At 38.2% G+C, this 8020-nt stretch overlaps 1 non-coding gene across 1 annotated transcript; it reads right to left on the bottom strand.

Moving 5' to 3' along the window:
- Positions 1–3761: 3761 nt before the first annotated feature.
- LOC122897774 lies at positions 3762–3868 on the bottom strand. Its single transcript, XR_006382618.1, has one exon. It is a non-coding gene; the product is annotated as a U6 spliceosomal RNA (small nuclear RNA).
- Between the last annotated feature and the right edge of the window lie 4152 nt (positions 3869–8020).

Here is an 8020-nt window from a genome sequence, read left to right as displayed (position 1 = left end):
ATTCATCCGTTGAAGGGCATCTTGGCTCTTTCCACAGTTTGGCGAGCGTGGCCATTGCTGCTATAAACATTAGGGTACAGATGGCCCTTCTTTTCACGACATCTGTATCTTTGGGGTAAATACCCAGGAGTGAAATTACAGGGTCATAGGGAAGCTCAATTTTTAATTTCTTGAGGAATCTCCACACTGTTCTCCAAAGAGGCTGCACCAACTTGCATTCCCACCAACACTGGAAGAGGGTTCCCCTTTCTCCACATCCTCTCCAACACATGTTGTTTCCTGTTTTGTTAATTTTGGCCATTCTAACTGGTGTAAGGTGATATCTCAATGTGGTTTTAATTTGAATCTCCCTGATGGCTAGTGATGATGAACATTTTTTCATGTGTCTGATAGCCATTTGTATGTCTTTTTTTTTAAAGATTTTATTTACTTATTTGACAGAGAGAGATTACAAGTAGGCAGAAAGGCAGGCAGAGAGAGAGGAGGAAGCAGGCTCCCCACTGAGCAGAGAGCCTGATGCGGGACTCGATCCCAGGACCCTGAGATCATGACCTGAGCCGAAGGAAGTGGCTTAAACCACTGAGCCACCCAGGCACCCCATTTGTATGTCTTGATTGGAGAAGTGTCTGTTCATATCTTCTGCCCATTTTTGATGTGTTTGCCTGTTTCGTGTGTATTGAGTTTGAGGAGTTCATTATAGATCTTGGATATCAACCTTTTGTCGGTACTGTCATTTGCAAATATCTTCTCCCATTCCGTGGGTTGCCTCTTTGTTTTCTTGACTGTTTCCTATGCTGTGCAGAAGCTTTTGATTTTGATGAAGTCCCAAAAGTTTATTTTCGCTTTTGTTTCCTTTGCCTTTGGAGACATATCTGGAAAGAAGTTGCTGTGGCTTATATCGAAGAGATTACTGCCTATGTTCTCCTCTAGGATTCTGATGGATTCCTGTCTCATGTTGAGGTCTTTTATCCATTTTGAGTTTATCTTTGTGTACGGTGTAAGAGAATGGTCGAGTTTCATTCTTCTACATATAGCTGTCCAGTTTTCCCAGCACCATTTATTGAAGAGACTGCCTTTTTTCCACTGTATATTTTTTCCTGTTTTGTCGAAGATTGACCATAGAGTTGAGGGTCCATATCTGGGCTCTCTACTCTGTTCCACTGGTCTATGTGTCTGTTTTTATGCCAGTACCATGCTGTCTTGGTGATCATAGCTTTGTAATAAAGCTTGAAATCAGGTAACGTGATGCCGCCAGCTTTATTTTTGTTTTTCAACATTTCCACACCCAGTGCTCAACATTTTCTTAGCTATTTGGGGTCTTTTCTGATTCCATACAAATTTTAGGATTATTTGCTCCAACTCTTTGAAGAATACCAGTGGAATTTTGATCAGAATGGCATTAAAAGTATAGATTGCTCTAGGCAGTATAGACATTTTAACAATGTTTATTCTTCCGATCCAAGAGCATGGAATGGTCTTCCATCTTTTTGTGTCTTCTTCAATTTCTTTCATGAGTGTTCTGTAGTTCCTCAAGGACAGATCCTTTACCTCTTTGGTTAGGTTTATTCCCAGGTATCTTATGGTTCTTGGTGCTATAGTAAATGGAATCGATTCTCTAATTTCCCTTTCTGTATTTTCATTGTTAGTGTATAAGAAAGCCACTGATTTCTGCACATTGGCTTTGTATCCTGCCACGTTGCTGAATTGCTGTATGAGTTCTCGTAGTTTGGGGGTGGAGTCTTTTGGGTTTTCCATATAAAGAATCATGTCGTCTGCGAAGAGAGAGAGTTTGGCTTCTTCATTACCAGTTTGGATACCTTTTATTTCTCTCTGTTGTCTGATTGTTTTTGCTGGGACTTCTAATACTATGTTGAACAAGAGTGGTGAAAGTGGGCATCCTTGTCTTGTTCCTGATCTCAACGGGAAGGCTGCAAGCTTTTTCAAATTGAGGATGATATTTGCTGTGGGTCTTTCATAGATAGATTTGATGAGGGTCAGGAATGTTCCCTCTATCCCTATCCTTTGAAGCGTTTTAATCAGGAACGGATGCTGGAATTTGTCAAATGCTTTTTCTGCATCAATTGAGAGGACCATGTGGTTCTTCTCTCTTCTCATATTAATTTGTTCTATCACACTGATTGATTTGCGAATGTTGAACCATCCTTGTAGCCCAGGGATGAATCCCACCTCATCATGGTGGATAATCTTTTCAATATGCTGTTGGATCCTGTTGGCTAGGATCTTGTTGAGAATTTTAGCATCCATATTCATCAGTGATATTGGTCTAAAATTCTCCTTTTTGGTAGGGTCCTTGCCTGGTTTGGGGAACAGGGTAATGCTGGCTTCATAGAAAGAGTCTGGAAGTTTTCCTTCTGCTTAATTTTTTGGAAACATCTTCAGGAGAATAGGTGTTATTTCTTCTTTGAAGGTTTGGTAGAATTCCCCAGGGAATCCGTCAGGTCCTGGGCTCTTGTTTTTTGGGAGGTTTTTGATCACTGATTCAAACTCGTTATTAGGTATTGGTCTATTCAGGTTGTCGATTTCTTTCTCGTTCAATTTTGGTAGTTTATATTTTTCCAGGAATGCATCCATTTCATCTAGGTTGCTAAGCTTATTGGCATATAACTGTTGGTAATAACTTCTGATGATTGTTTCTACTTCCTTGGCGTTAGTTGTGATCTCTCCCTTTTCATTCATAATTTTATGAATTTGGGATTTCTCTCTTTTCTTTTGGATTAGTGTGGCCAGGGGCTTATCGATCTAACTGATTCTTTCAAAAAACCAGCTTCTAGTTTCATATATACGTTCTACTGTATCTCTGGTTTCTATGTCATTGATCTCAGCTCTAATCTTGATGATTTCCCTTCTTATGTGTGGGGTTGGTTTGATTTGTTGTTGATTCTCCAGTTCTTTAAGGTGTAGAGACAGCTGGTGTGTTCTAGATTTTTCAATTTTTTTGAGAGAGGCTTGGATGGCTATGTATCTTCCCCTTAGGACCGCCTTTGCTGTATCCCATAGGTTTTGGACCGATGTGTCTTCATTCTCATTGGTTTCCATGAATTGTTTCAGTTCTTCTTTGATCTCCTGGTTGATCCAAGCATTCTTAAGCTAGGTGGTCTTTAGCTTCCAGGTGTTTGAGTTCCTTCTGAACCTTTCCTTGTGATTGAGCTCCAGTTTCAAAGCATTGTGATCTGAGAATATGCAGGGAATAATCTCAGTCTTTTAGTATCGGTCGAGTCCTGATTTGTGACCCAGTATGTGGTCTATTCTGGAGAAGGTTCCATGTGCACTTGAGAAGAATGAGTATTCTGTTGTTTTAGGGTGGAATGTTCTGTATATATCTATGAGGTCCATCTGGACCAATGTGTCATTCAATGCTCTTGTTTCTTTATTGATTTTCTGCTTCGATGATCTTTCTAATTCTGAGAGAGGCGTGTTAAGATCTCCTACGATTAGTGTATTCATATCAATATGACTCTTTATCTTGATTAACAGTTTTCTTAAGTAATTGGCTGCTCCCATATTGGGAGCATAGATATTTACAATTGTTAGATCATCTTGGTGGATAGTCCCTTTAAGGATTATGTAGTGTCCTCTGTATCTCTGACTACAGTCTTTAGTTTGAAGTCCAATTTATCTGATATGAGAATCGCCACCCCAGCCTTCTTTTTGAGGCCCATTGGCATGAAAGATGCTTCTCCATCACTTCACTTTCAGTCTGCATGTATTTAGGTTTGTATTGGGTCTCTTGTAGACAACATAAAAATCTGGAACGCTTCACAAATTTGCATGTCATCCTTGCGCAGGGGCCATGCTAATCTTTTCTGTATCGTTCCCATTTTAGTATATGTGCTGCCGAAGCGAGCACTCTTTTTCTTTTTTTAAAGATTTATTTATTCACTTGTCAGAGAAAGAGGGCAGGCAGAGGGAGGAGACTCCCCACTGAGCAAGGAGCCAAATACGGGACTCCCTCCCAAGACTATGGGATCATGACCTGAGCCAAAGGCAGATGCTTAGAAGACTGAGCCACCCAGGTGTCTCATGTGTCTGTTAGACATTTGTATATCTTCTTTGGAGAAATGTATCTTCATGCTTTTAGCCATTTCTTTTTGACTGCATTTGTCTTTTGGGTGTTGATGTGAGATCTTTTTTAAAGATCTTGGATATCAGCCTGTTATGTGCAAATATATTCTCCCATTTATGGGTTGCCCATTAGATTTGTTGACTGTTTTCTTTGCTGTGCAGAAGCTTTTTATCTTGTTGAAGTCCCAAAAGTTCATTACTGTTTTTGATGCCTTTGCCTTTAGAGATGTGTCTTGAAAGAATTTGCTGTGACCAATGTTAAAGAGGTTACTGCCTAATTTCTCTCCTACAATTTTGATGGATTACTGTCTTACATTGAGCTCTTTCATACATTTAGACTTTACATTTGTTTATGGAGTAAGAGAATGGTCTCGTTTCATATTTCTGCATGTGACTATCCAGGATACTGAGCACCATTTATTGAAGAGACTGTCTTTTATCCAGTGGGTATTCTTTCCTGCTTTGTCAAAAGTTAGTTGACTATAGAATTGAGGGCCCATTTCTGGATTTTCTACTCTGTTCCATTGATCTGTGTGTCTGTCTTTATAATGATACCATATGGTCTTGATGACTATGGCTTTGTAATGCACCTGGAAATCAGGCATTGTGATGCCCCAGGTTTGGTTTTATTTCTCAAAATCCACCTGGTGATTCATGGTCTTTTCTAGTTCCATCCAAATTTTAGAATTATTTGTTCCAGGTCCATGAAAAATGTCTATGGTATTTTCATAGGTATGGCATTGAAAGTGTAAATTGTTCTGGGAACTATGGATATTTTTTAAATGGTGACTCTTGTAATCCAACTCTTTGTGTCTTCCTCCATTTCCTTCACAAGCATTCCATAGTTTCCTGGCTATAGATCCTTTACCTCTTTGGTTAGGTTTATTCCTATATATCTTAACGGTTTTTGGAGCTATTGAAAAAATAATTGATTCCTTATTTTCTCTTTCCTCAATTACATTTTTAGTTTATAGAAATGCAACTGATTTCTGTGCATTGTTTTTCTATCCTTCCATGTTCTTGAATTCCTGTGTGAATTCTATTAACTTGGGATGGAATCTTTTGAGTTTTCCACGTAAAGTATCATGCCATCTGGAAGAGTATTTGAATAACTATTTATTTATTTATTTATTGTTATCTGATTGCTGAAGCTAGGACCTCAAGTACTATATTGAACAACAATGGTGACAGAGGACATTCATGTCGTGTTCCTGAACTTAAGGAGAAAGCTCTCAGCTTTTCCCCATTGAGAATGATATTCACTGTGAGATTTGCATAGATGGATTTTATGAAGTTGAGGTATGAGTCCTCTATCCCTGTAACTTGAAGGGGTTTAATCAGGAAAGGATGTTGTGTTCTGTCAAATGATTTCTCTGTCTCAATTGAGAGGACCACAGTGTTCTTCTCTTTTCTTTTATTAATGTGCTGTCTCATGCTGTTGATTTTCAAATACTGAACTATCTTTACATATCAGGAATAAATCCCACCGGTCATGGTGAATAATCCTTTTAATGTAGTGTTGGATCCTATTGGTTAGAATCTTTATGAGTATTTTTACATCTATATTCATCAGGGATATTGGTCTATGAGTCGTCATTTTGGTTGTGTCTTTTTCTGGCACTGGGATGAAAGCATTGCTGGTTTCATAGAATGAGTTTGGAAGTTTTACTTCCATTTCTATTTTATGAAATAGCTACAGTAAAATAGATTATTTCTTCATTAAGTTGTAAAATTCCCCTGGGAAGCCATCTGGCCCTGGACTCTTGCTTTTGGGGAGGTATTTGATTACTGCTTCAATTTCCTTGGTGGTTATTGGTCTGTTCAGATTATCTATTTCTTCGTCTTTCAGTTTTAGTAGTTTATAATATTCCAGGAATATGTCCGTTTCTTCTAGATTGCTTAATTAGTTTTCATATAGTTGCTGACAGTATTTTCTAATTGTTTCCATTTCCTTGGTGTTAGTAGTGATTGCTCCCCTTTCATTCATGATTTTACTAAATTGGATTCTTTCTTGTTTCTTTTGGATAAGAATGGCTAGTGGTTTATCAATCTTATTAATTCTTTCAAAAACCAGTTTCTAGTTTCATTGATCTGTTTTACTGTTTTTCTGGCTTCTATTTCATTGATCTCTGCTTTAATCTTTATTATTTATCTTCTCCTGCTTGATTTAGGTCTAATTTGCTGTTCTTTCTCCAGCTCTTCTAAGTGTAAAGTTAGCTTGTGCAATTTGGATTTTTCTTTTCTTTTTCTTTTTCTTTTTCTTTTCTTTTCTTTTTTTTTTTTTTTTTTTGAGAGAGGCTTGAATGGCTATATCCTTCCCTCTTAGAAACACCTTTGCAGTATCTCATAGGTTTAGGGCAGACGTGTTTTCATTATCATTAGCTTCCCTGAGTTGTTTAATTTCTTCTTTATTTTCCTGGTTGCTGCAATCTGTCTTTAGCAAAATGGTTTTAAGGTCCAATTGTTTGAATTTCCAAATTTCTTTTTGTGATTGAGTTCAAGTTTCAAAGCATTGCAGTCTGAAAATATCAAGGGTATCAACTGAGACTTTTGATATCAGTTAAAACCTGATTTGTGACCCAGGATGTGGTCTATTCTGGGGAATGTTCCATGTGCACTCGAGAAGAATCGGTATTCTGTTCTTTTTGGATGGAATGTTCTGTGTATATCTACAAAGTCCATCTGGCCCAGTGTGACTTTCAAAGTTCTGGTTTCTTTGTTGATCTTCTGCTTTGATGATCTGTCCATTGCTATGAGTGGAGTGGTGAGGTCTCCTACTATTAATGTATTATTATCCATATGTTTCCTTATTTTGCTTATTAATTGGTTTATATAATTAGCTGCTGCCATGTTGGGGGCAGAGATATTTAAAATTCTATATTTTTTGTTGAATAGACCCTATAAGTATGTTATAGTGTCCCTCTACATCTCTTACTACAATCTTTGATTTAAAGTCTAGTTTGTCTGATATTAGAATTGCATCCCCAGCTTTCTTTTGTGGTTCATTGTCATGATAAATTGTTTTCCATCCCCTTGCCTTCAATTTGGAGGTGTCTTTAGATTCAAAATGAGTCTCAGTTGTAGACAGCATATGGATGGGTCCTTCATTTTTATCCCATCTGAATCTCTGTGTCTCTTGATGGGAGCATTTGGGCCATCCATGTTGAGAGTAACTAATGAAAGATATGAATTTAGTGCCATTTTATTGCCTGTGAGATCCCTGTTTCTGTAGGTTTTCTGTTTCTTTCTGGTCTATGTGACTCTTGGGGTTTCACTTTGTTTACAGAATCCCCCTTAATATTTCTTGCAGGGCTGGCTTGGTGTTGACATACTCTTTCAGTTTCTCTCTGCCCTGAAAGCTCTTTATCTCTCCATCCATTCTGAATGACAGTCTTGCTGGGTACAGAATTAGTGGCTGCATGTTATTTTTATTTACTACCTAATATGTCCTGCCAGCACTTTCTGTCTTGTCAAGTCTCTGTGGACAAGTCTACTGATATTCTGATAATCGCTCCTTGTCACTTAAGAAACCTCTTCCCTCTAGTTACTCTCAGGATACATTCCTTGGCTCTAAGATTTGCAAGATTCGCTATTCTGTGTCAAAGTGTTGATATATTTTTATTGATTTTGGAAGAGATTCTCTCTGTTTCTTGGACTCAAAGGCAGATAGGCAGGCAGAGAGAGAGAGGGAGAAGCAGGCTCCCCACTGAGCAGAGAGATCAATGCAAGGCTCGATCCCAGGACCCTGGGATCATGACCTGAGCCAAAGGCAGAGGCTTTAACCCACTGAGCCACCCAGGCAGCCCACAAATTAAATTTTACACCAAAGACTTTAGTAAGAAATGTAGAGGGACACTATATCATACTTAAAGGGTCTATCCAAAAAGAAAGTCTAACAACTCAAAAATATATGCTTCCAACTTGGGATCAGACAATT

Source organism: Neovison vison, chromosome X (assembly GCF_020171115.1).
Source record: "Neovison vison isolate M4711 chromosome X, ASM_NN_V1, whole genome shotgun sequence".
NCBI classification, from domain to species: Eukaryota; Metazoa; Chordata; class Mammalia; order Carnivora; family Mustelidae; genus Neogale; species Neogale vison.
This window is presented reverse-complemented; position numbering and strand designations above follow the sequence as displayed.